This window comes from Cupressus sempervirens, chromosome 1 (genome assembly GCF_028749045.1).
Source record: "Cupressus sempervirens isolate cs-2001-9-10 chromosome 1, ASM2874904v1, whole genome shotgun sequence".
In the NCBI taxonomy this organism is placed as follows: domain Eukaryota; kingdom Viridiplantae; phylum Streptophyta; class Pinopsida; order Cupressales; family Cupressaceae; genus Cupressus; species Cupressus sempervirens.
The window spans coordinates 765,777,034-765,788,574 of record NC_143118.1 but is presented as its reverse complement, the minus strand read 5'-3'; the positions used below and the strand labels follow the sequence as shown (position 1 = coordinate 765,788,574).

The 11,541-nt window shown below is 34.8% G+C and overlaps 2 pseudogenes; both read left to right on the top strand.

The window, feature by feature from the left end:
• The first annotated feature begins 1,256 nt into the window (after nt 1–1,256).
• Nucleotides 1,257–1,871, top strand: LOC149580146 (actin-85C pseudogene; annotated as a pseudogene).
• Nucleotides 1,872–10,050: 8,179 nt separating this feature from the next.
• On the top strand, nt 10,051–10,665 carry LOC149580145 (actin-85C-like; annotated as a pseudogene).
• Nucleotides 10,666–11,541: the final 876 nt, after the last annotated feature.

Genomic DNA, 11,541 nt, shown 5'->3' with positions numbered 1-11,541 from the left:
TTCTGAATTCTGGGAAGCATTGTTTGACTTGTTATAATTTTGACCTAGTTCACCAAAATGTGAAAATTCCTTTTATTTTAAATATTAGAGGTTATATTATTGCTATGTTTCAATTTTGAGCTTATGATGAATCTGTTTGATCAGTTTTCAAACGTGATTCCAAATGTAATTTCTAACTTTTTGCTAGTGTCAAGAAGTGCAGATTTGTCAGTACCCCTGTTCATGATGTCATATCTTGAAATTTGTTATAGATGAGATCAAATGGTTTGTAACACTACATTGCACTCTTAAAATACTTTAATTGTGTCAATTTTCAAATCCTAAGGAATCTATGTGCACACTTTCCTAGGTCCATTCCATTTGCAAAAAATGCTTTTCCGACATTGTTTCCAGTCTGCAAATTCGAGTAGCCCACTTTGACCGCTTGCCATTAGCATCCAGTTATTCATCATGAGCCCAAATCATAGATTTATACTTTCTCCTAATTTTCATCTTCCCAAGTGTCAGTTTGCCTAGATTTCAAAGCCAAATCCAAATGCAATTTATTGTTTTCTGACATTTTTCTTGCAGGCAGTTATGAGAGGTCAACATTGACGGTCAATATCTTTTGACTTTGAATTTTTCATGAGACAAGGTTTGACATGGTACAAGTGTGAAAAATAGAGAATCAATATATTTGATTTCAAAGCCTGATTAGTTATTTGGGTCAGTTTTTAAAGCCAGTCAAAGGACCTCTTGACGCAAAATTGATAGTTTGCAAAAAGATTTAAAATGAGCTTCAAATTCATTTTCAGTGGTTGAATTTGTTTTCAAATGAATTTCAAAAGGTTAATGGATCAATTTGAGATCTCAGTTGTTTGAAAATGAATTTTTTTTAGCCAAACCCACTTTGGGGTCCGATTGATTTTTCCAGATTGATAAGGGTACTAGAATACAAGATTTGGAAGCATCAAAAGGGTTTTTACAATATTTCAAACTCATTTTTGAAAGCATTATCATAGAAAATCAAGGGATATACAAGAATATAAACTATTTATCAAAATTTCCAAACAAGTGAAAGCTTGTGTTAAAGAACACCCATGTCAAAGAAGAAGCCATAGTAGAGGATGCCAGTGCCAAACATAAAGGTTAAAAATAAAAGTGGCTTTATGTTAAAGTGACTACAACATACACACTTGAGTTGAAAGATGGAACATGGTACCCAAAAGGATGGAATGATGTTGTGTGTCCAAGGTACCCTTTTCAATTAATCTAGAATGGCTAAGGTTGGATTTGTTGGGGACAATGCCCCTTATGTTGTTTACCCCATTATTGTTGGGAGACCAAGGCATACTAGTGTTATGGTTGGTATTGGGAAAAAGGATGCATATGTTGGAGATGAAGCTCAATCCAAGAGGGGCATTTTGACTCTGAAATACCCCATTGAGCATGGCATTGTGACAAACTAGGATGATATGGAAAAGGTTTGACATCACACATTCTTCAATGAGCTCTGAGTTGCCCCAAAGGAAAACCTTGTTCTTCTCACCAAAGCACCACTCAACCCCAAGGTGAATCAGAAGAAAATGACTTAGATAATGTTCGAGACTTTCAATGTGCCTACTATGTACGTTGTAATTTAGGCAATGCTTTCTCTATATGCAAGTGGACAAACAACTAGTATTGTGCTAGACTCTAGTGATGGTGTTACATACATGGTCTCAATCTATGAGGGATATGCTCTGCCTCATGCCATCCTTAGATTGGACCTTGTAGGGCATGACCTGACCAATGCATTGATGAAGATCCTCACAAAGTGTGGGTACATTTTCACCACAACAGTAGAGTATGAAGAGTCTGGTCCATCAATCATTCACAGGAAATACTTCTAGAGAGCCCATGAGTTTGAAGGGGAATCACTCGATGCCATTCAAAGATCACAATGAGGAAGGCAATCAAAAGTCATAGCAATATAGTCTAGCACATGAATGGGAGGGCTCCTGGGTAAATCAAAATTACATAAAAATCCCCACAACCAAGAAGGAACAAGATAGGGGAAGACATAGTAGATAAAAGAAGCACATACATCAAGGAAGAAGATGGTGGAGATGAAGACAAAATTTAAGAGGAAGATGTAAAAAACTTGCAAGAGCCATTTGTGAAATAGTAGTTCATCAACATTCTCTATGACATCCTAGCCAAAGGCTTCAATGTAATAGATGATATTAGAAATCTCATTGATAAGGATCTAGCCCATTGGAAAGTCTTCATCCACGGCCTTAATTGGGACACCACCTCTGAAACCCTAAAATCTATGTTTTCTAAATATGGTGAAGTTGAAGAGGGATCCATGGTAGGTATGAGCATTTAAAAGTGTTGAGGGAAGAGTTTAGCAGAGTTTCCAAAGATTGCAAATGCAGCAACGGTGAGGATATCATTGATGCATATCCAAATCAAATCTCCCCTTTGCCCAACATGAGCAACAAGTGGTAGTGAAAGCATAGAATAGGGCAAAAAACCATAACAATAGTATATCCCACATTCCCTATGGGTAGACATATTGAAATATTTAAATAGCATTGCACACATATTGCATAATGTCTTAAGGACCAAGGCTTTTGAAAGCCATAGCCCTGCAAGGAGGGTCCCACCCAACATGGATAGCCAATTGGAGGTGCAGGTAAAATTCTGAATGAGCACGCAAGATGAAGTCAATGAAAAAATTAATGAAAAAACTTGCCAAAAAGTTGGAAATGGTGCCAAAAAAGTTCAAGTTTATGGTGGTCACCATGTCACCACCAAAAAATTGGAGGGTCTACCTAGTAGCAACATGGTGACCTCCTAGAAAGTGGAGATTTTGACTAGCGACCCGCCAAAAAACTTGAAACCCACCAAAAAGTATGTGTAGTAAGGAGATGATGATGTAACGATAATTGGACCAACCACAAGGTGCCATATGGCACAAATTTCAAGGAAGGATGTGATGTGGTAGGCAGATCTTGTAGATGCACTAGATTGTGCCATGTGGTAGATCTGATGGATGTTGCTATGTCGCTAAGGTGAAGTTTCATGCTAGTTAACATAGTGACATAGCGACCATGACATGGCATGTTGACATAGCAGAATAGAAGATCAATAAGATGCTAATAAGTGGTGCCTAGGTGGTAGGGACTGATGACGAAGCAACACCGAGCCAATCTAGTATTGACACATGTCAAGGGTGGTCAAACTAGGTTTGACCCAGATAGAAAATTAAGGGAAAGTGCAAAATAAAAAAATTGATTCTTTATTCCCAATCATGTGTAGGTTAGAAGGTTTTAAAATCAAATTGGATTTATGATATAGTTTTAACTTTTGATGCATTCAAATATTTGTGCAAATGTAATCTTGAAGCCTAGAAGGAGCCTAATTTTCAGAGGGGCATAATTGGGGCAATTTTTATCTGAAACATGGACTCCAATATACCATCAAAACTGAGACAATCTGAATTTTATGAATATGGGGTTAGTTTTTGCATAGGTTCTCACTGGTTCAATCTATAAGCAAATTTGTAAATTATGGTCCCTTCTCAGCAAAACAAGTAATTTTCACCAAGGAGCATCAAATTTATAATGAGGTAGATATAAAGGCTTGTTGAAGTCTAAATGTGAAGAAAAATGATTCTAAGAGGTTTTCTTGGCTTTTAAAGCTCATATTTAATTGATTTTTCACTTTTAACTTGAGTTCAAATTTGATATCAGAAATTAGTTATTCTTTCCAATCAAAATATTTGAATCACTTTATGCCTTTAAGAGCCAAAATGATGAGGATTTGATATACAGTTACAAAGAGAAGGTAGAGAGAGGCTTTTTAACTTCTTGGGAAAGAATTCTAAGGGGACACTTATCATCTTCTGATCAAATCTAGGATTTCTTTCCTCCTATATTATCCTTTTTTCTTCTTTTTTGGAGGTTGTTGGTAGTTTTCTCTGGGGAAATCAGTAGGGTTCTAATTTCTACTATAAGACCATGGTTGTTGTTGGTTTAACTTCCTATCTATTGACCTAAACTCTAGCAAAGAAGGCCTAACATCCACCCTTGTGTAGATTTTCCTTTCATTTTTCATGTGTTGTTTCTAAGATATTGGAAATTGATGCTAGATCTGGTAATATATCTTGAGTTGCATTCAGTATTACCAGTTAATGTATTTAGTCTTTCTAGGGATAATTAAAAAAGGGGATTTACAATGAATTATTTGGGTTTACTTATTCTATCTCCTAATTCTTCATACACTATTAGCTTTGAGATTAAGTGAATAAGGTTCATTTGATTTAAGACATCTTGGATGAGTTGTGTATCAGATCTTTTGTTGTTTTTGATTCAAGGAGTTAAGTAAATGCTTCAGTTTTCTGATAGGGTTTCTAAGTGTATGAAGGGGATATTATGTAAGAATGGGATTTGGGGATTTCAGTTGACAAACTTAATTGTAAGGAAATCAAGTTAGGTCATCCTACTGGTAATGACTCGATGTTGCAATGGATAAGGCACTCATCACTAAATTAGATGCAAGCTGATATGAAGGTTATTTGCACAAAATCTTTTAATCAAAATCAATTCAGCATTTCATGTTTTGTAATGGGCTAAAAAGAATAGACCCTCACTTAGCTTATGGGTTCATAGGTTATGATTTGTAGCTATTTCATTCCTATGTCATTAAGTAAGTATTAGAAGATAGAAGGGGTTTCATCTGCTATTATTAGGTTCAGATTTATATTTAAATTGCACTAGTACCATATGTCAGAACCTCAAGGTTAACCCACCTAGGTCTTATAGAGCCTAAAGAGTAGAAAACCATCCTTGGTTTTGTTGAAGTTGGGTCTAAGTGGTTTGCACATGTAATTGTTAATAGGAATTGGCTAATCCTTAGATTATGTGAGTATTATCACTTAAGTATTGGGCATTTTGTTGTTCAGTAGTTTCAAACACCAACAAAATGATGACTTTGTTGGGGAGCTATTGAATCTAAAAGAGAGATTCAATACGATTGAAAGAAAGGCATGTGCAAAGTTTTCTACAATAGCATGGTTATGAGATGCTTTCCATTTCTTTGTTGAAGATTCATATTTCCTAGTTGTCCTTGTTCATTGACAGCAGAAGTTTGAGTGAATTGAATAATTTGTAATATCAAAGTCACTTGGCATTTTTATATGTTGTTGTCAGAATTCAAAGTTAATGTCAAGTTCTTTCACTTTGTCAAGAGTGTGAAATTCCTAAGTGTTGTATAAAGTTTCAAATACCTATTGTAAATTTTAGACCAACTTATTATGTTTTGCAAGTTTGGTAAATCTTTTCTCACTAAGTGAGTGGTGACTCAAAGTCATATCTCTGCACTAGTGCTTCATGAATGTGAAGGTATTTTGATGGAAACAACAATTAGAATGCTGATTTGAAGAATGTATCTTGAATTCTTGAAAAATGGGTGAAAGAATTAGGTGAGATGCAATGCAAATGTTACTAAATCTAGATAAGATCTAAATCTTCTATTATTTGCAATATTCAAGTAGTTGCAAGAATTAGTGTTGAAAGGTATTTTCCACTTTCATGTGATTGCATTTCCATGAAAGTAAGCTTTACAAAAGATTCTCTGTCAAATGGTTTTCAGCATTAAATAGGAGAATGGATTAATATAGTTCAACATACTTTGTGAGAGGTAGATTCAGCAAAAGTGTTTTTATATTTTGAAGTATGTTTAAAGTTGAAATTAGTAGAAGGTATTTTTAGATCTACTGCAAATTGTGAATCTAAGTATTAATGGTGAATGAGTTTTAAGTTTAAAGAATGTCAAATTTCCCTTCATCAAGTATGTAGCTAGTTAGTGAGAATTATAGATCCATTTTTACCAAGAGATATATGCCATTATGTTTTGATGGCATTCATGGTTTCCCAAAACCTATGCCATATAATCTCAGAAAGTATTTACCTAAGTTTAGTGGGAACCCTAAAAATTTAGCCAGTCATCATGTTCAAATATTCAGTGATTTGATTGGTGATTTCGAGATTGCTCATGAAGACATTTATAAGAAGTCGTTCATTTAGACTTTAGAAGATGATGCTAGGGATTGGCTTTCCTTTCTACCAACATGTTCAATTTCATCTTGGGATGAATTAATTTTAGCCTTCAAGAAGTAGTTTGGGGAAAGAGTAAACATCTTTGATTATTTTGACAAGTTCTTGAAAATCTAAATTGAGAATAGTGAGTTAGTTCTTGAATTTAATATCAGATTTGCAAAAGTTTTGAATGCCATTCTTGAAAGTTATAAGCTAGATGATCAAGTGTGTCTAGTTGTTTATCTTGATGCATTTGATAAAAAGATAAGCTATCTGTTGAGAGATAAAGAACCTAAAACTTTGTATTAGGCATTCATGACGGCTATAGAAATTGAAAATAACATAAAGTATGGATTGACCAAGAGTCACTTCTCTAGGAATGTTTTCCAACAAGATGAGGTTCAAAGGAAAAATCAATGTCAAAAGGAGTGTTTATTTTTAGATTAGAAAATAGGCACCCCTACTATTGTAGATAATTTTTTTGAAAATTCAAAACTACAAACATGTAAAGATAAAGTCTCTTTGTTGCAAAGAAGAAATAATTCCCTTCTTGCTGAATTGAATGCACATGTTTATAGTATTACAATAGTTGATGACATAGTTGATTCATTTGACAAAGTATACATGCAAGGTGTAAATTTAGTTGTTCATTCTTCTATTGATGATTTGCATTATGCTGAAAACATATTGAATCGGGAAGAGGAAAGGTGTTCATATGAGTGTGAGGATGAAGAAGCTAGAAGTGATGTGTGAAGTGATGAAGGTGAATTTTTTGATCTGACATATTGTGAAGGAGCATCATGTGAAGAAAATGGTGAGACTTATTGCTCAAGGCAAGAAGAGGAAAGTGATAGTACATATGCATCTTCATGTGAATCTGATGTGAATTGGGAAGAAGAAAGAAATGATGGAAATGAGTGCTCTTATGCAAGTAAAGGTATGAGTACTATTTATAAATCTACAGGTAAATTTCCATTTTAGAATTGTGCAAATTAGTTTGAGGTTGAAAGTTGTGAAGAAAAGTTGTCTACACTATATGAGGATAAAGAGCTTGTTTATAAGGATGGATTAGCTAATTATGTAGATAAATGTCTCGAGGATATATGTAGTAATAATCACATAAAAATGATTTTGAGGTTAATGTGTCAACACCTAAAGATAATTGGTTTGCAATACATTTGAATCACTTTGATGAAGACAATGATAATAACATTGATTTAAATTCTACATGCTTCGTTGATGGAGTTAATGGTGTGTCTTCGGATGATGATTCTGATGTTTCTTCTTCACATGATGAAAGTGTTCATGACAGTGGTGTAAAAAATGGTTTTAAAGTGTATACTAACACTTTATATGATGAATATTGTGATGATGATCAGCCCATTTTCTATACAAATTTTCAAAGAGGATCACTACATGGAGTTATCAATCCATTGTTTGAAGAAGACATGGAAGTTTCAAGTTTAGTTGAGCTAAATGAAAATGGTGATACACTATCATACTACTATAAAAAATCAAAATATTTCTCTTTCATTTTTTATATTGAATTTTCTAATGATGTTGCATTTTGTGAGGTTGAAGATGAGGTGATTGATGGAGTTGTCTTCAAAGAGAAGTTGACACTTCATAGTAAGTTTTATGATGATTCATACAAGGTAAAAATTAATCAGCATTTTAACTGTGAAGATACATCAAGTGTTTATGGAATTATTTTAGATTTTAATGATGATGATATGTGTGAATATAAATCTGACTACCCATTTGAAACCCAACCAACAACATTTGAGGAGATGGAAAGTCAAGGTATGAGTGACACATATAAGTCATTTGATGAAGTTGAGTATAAGGCCTTTGTATTTCCATTTGATGATGTTCATGAGTCAGTTTATAAAGATTAGTTTCAGTTTGATGTTGGTATTCATGAGCATGCTAATGTTCTTTTTCATAGTGAGCAAGAGGTTGAAGTTATGCCAAGTTTTTACATGCACTATGAAAGTAATGGTGACGATTTTGTTTTGCCAATTGAAGAAATTGAAGATATGTGTCAAATTGGTGAAAATGATATGAATAATATTTCTAGCTTACCTCATGAGAATGCAAATGAAAATTAGATTTATGATAGAGATAAAGGTTTTTGTTGAAGTTCAGTTGCTCGGGGCCATCATTTATACATAGTAGAGGTATTTCTTTCCCTGCTTTCAATAAAGCTATTCAAGAGAAGTTGTTGTGAGTGGTCTGCTTCTTTTCGAGATCTAAATCCTTGCCATGCCCACAAGGGACATGCATCCCTAGACAAAGCCACTATTGAGGATCAAAATTGTAGCCCTAATTTTGAGTAACATTGAAGAAATTAAGCCCTATAAACACTTTTAATGCATATGTACCCGGCTATACTTTTAAGGCTTAAGAGGAGTTTAATGTTTCTAACACCTACCATTCAATGTATCCACTCATTTCATGAAGTTAAATTTCCATTCTAAGCCATTTCATGAAGTCCTATTTTGAGCATTTGTCAATTCTGCATTTTCACTTAAGTGTCAAACAGTGACATGAGGACATGTTTGCAATTGAATATCTCCCACCCAATAATGTGTCATGACTCACCACTTTGGGAGTGTTTATTATCCATACCAAAGAGCCTATGTTTTAGATTTTGAGTCATTTCAAATCAATTTTACTAGGTTTTCAATCCCTCAAAGTCAGTCATTTATTATTGTCATGCTAATGCAATTTATTCTAAATTCTAGGAAGCCCTATTTGACTTGTTATAATTTTGGCCCAACTAACCAAAATGTGAAAATTCCTTTTACGTTGCATTTTAGAGGTTAGATACTTACTACATTTAAATTTTGAGCTTATGACGAATCTATTTGATTAATTTTCAAATGTGATTCCAGATGTAATTTCTAACTTTTTACTAATGTCAAGAAGTGCAGATTTGTCAGTAGCCCTATTCATAATGTCATATCTTGAAATTCATGATAGATGAGATCAAATGGATTGTACCACTATATTTCACTCTAAAAATACTTTAAGTGTGCTAATTTTCAAATCCTAATGAATCCATCTGCACACTATCCTAGGTCCATTCCATTTGCAAAAAAACACTTTTTTGATATTATTTCTAGTATACAAATTTGAGTAGCCCAGTTTGACCACTCGCCATTTGCGTCCAGTTATTCTTCATGAGCCCAAATTGTATATTTATACTCTACTCATGACAGTGAACCAACGTCCCAATTTTTGTCTTCCCAAGTGTCAGTTTGCCTAGATTTCAAAGCCAAATCCAAACGTGATTTATTGTTTTCTAACATTTTTCTTGTAGGCACTTCTGAGAGGTCAACTTTGACGGTCAATATCTTTTTACTCTAAATTTTTCATGAGATGAGATTCAACATGGTATAGGTGTGCAGAACAAAGAATCAATATGTTTGATTTAGAGCTTGGTCAATTATTCGAGTTAGTTTTTAAAGCCAGTCAAAGGACCTCCTGATGTAAAATGAGCTTCACATTCATTTTCAGTGGTCAAATTTGTTTTCAGATCAATGCTGGAAGTTTAATGGATCAATTTGAGATCTCAGTTGTTTGAAAATGAATTTTTTTTAAGCTAGACCCACTTTGGTGTCCGATTGATTTTTCCAAATTGATAAGGGTACCAGAATATAGGATTTGGAAGCATCAAAATGGTTTTTACAATATTTCAAACTCATTTGTGAAAGCATTATCATAGAAAATCAAGGGATATACAGGAATACAAACTGTTTATCAAAATCCCCAAACAAGTGCAAGCTCGTGTTAAAGAACACGTGTGTCAAAGAAGAAGCTACAGTAGAGGATGTTGGTGCCAAACATAAAGGTTAAAAATAAAGTTGGCTTTATGTTAAAGTGACTACAACGTACATTCTTGAGTTGAAAGATGTAACATGGTAGCCAAAAGGATGGAACGAGGTTGTGTGTCCAAGGTACCTTTTTAAATTAATCTAGAATGGTTAAGGTTGGATTTACTGGGGACGATGCCCCTCATGTTGTTTACCCTAGTATTGTTGTGAGACCAAGGCATACTAATGTTATAGTTGGTATGGGGCAGAAGGATGCATATGTTGGAGATGAAGCTCAAACCAAGAGGGGCATTTTGACTCTAAAATACCACATTGAGCATGGCATTGTGACAAACTGGGATGATATAGAAAAGATCTGGGATTACACATTCTTCAATGAGCTTTGAGTTACCCCAAAGGGGTGCCCTGTTCTTCTCACCAAAGCACCATTGAACCCCAAGGTGAATCTGGAGAAAATGACTTAGATAATGTTTGAGACTTTCATTATGCCTACTATGTATATTGCAATTCAGGTAGTGCTTTCTCTATATGGAAATGGATGAACAACTGGTATTGTGCTAGACTCTGATGATGGTGTTACACGCATGGTCCCAATCTATGAGGGATATGCTCTACCTCATGCCATCCTCAGACTGGACCTTGCAGGTTGTGACTTGACCGATGCATTGATGAAGATCCTCACAGAGTGTGGGTACATTTTCACCACAACAGTAGAGTATGAAGAGTCTAGTCCATCAATCGTTCACAAGAAATGCTTCTAGAGAGCCTATCAGTTTGAAGGGGAATCACTTGATGCCATTTAAAGATCACAATGAGGAAAGTGATCAAAATTCATAGCCATACAGTCCAGCACATGAATGGGAGGGCTCTTGGACCCAACCCATCAAAAAGTCTTCATCCATGGCCTCGACTAGGACACCACCTTTGAAACCCTAAAATTTGTGTTTTCTAAATATGGTGAAGTTGAAGAGTGATCTGTGGTAGGTATGAGCATTTAAAAGTATTGAGGGAAGAGTTTAGCAGAGTTTCCAAAGATTGAAAATGTAGCAATGGTGAGGATATCACTAATGCATAACCAAATCCGATCTCCCCTTTTCCCAGCATGAGCAACAAGCGGCAATGAAAGCATAGAATAGGGAAAAAAACCATAAAAACAATACATCCCACATGCCATGTGGGTGGAAATATTGAAATTTTTAAATATCATTGCACACATATTTCTTAAATTCTTAAGGACCAAGGCTTTTGAAAGCTACAACCTTGCAAGGAGGGTCCTGCCTACCGTGGATAGCTAGCTGGGCATGCAGGTAAAATTTTGAGTGGGCAGGCAAGATGGATTCAATGAAAAAAATAACTGAAAATCTCGCTTGAAAGTTAGAAATGATGTTGGAAATGTTTGAGTTTCTGGTAGTTTCCATATTACCACTGGAAAATGGGAGGGTCTCGCCAATAGCGACATGGCAACCTCCTAAAAAGTGGAAATTCTAGCTAACGACCCACCAAAAAACTCAAAACCCAATGAAAAGTATGTGTAGTAAGGAGATGATGATGTGGCAATAATAAAACCAACCACAAGTTTCCATGTGGCATGAATTTTAAGGAAGGATGTGATGTGGCAAGCAGATCTTGTAGATGCA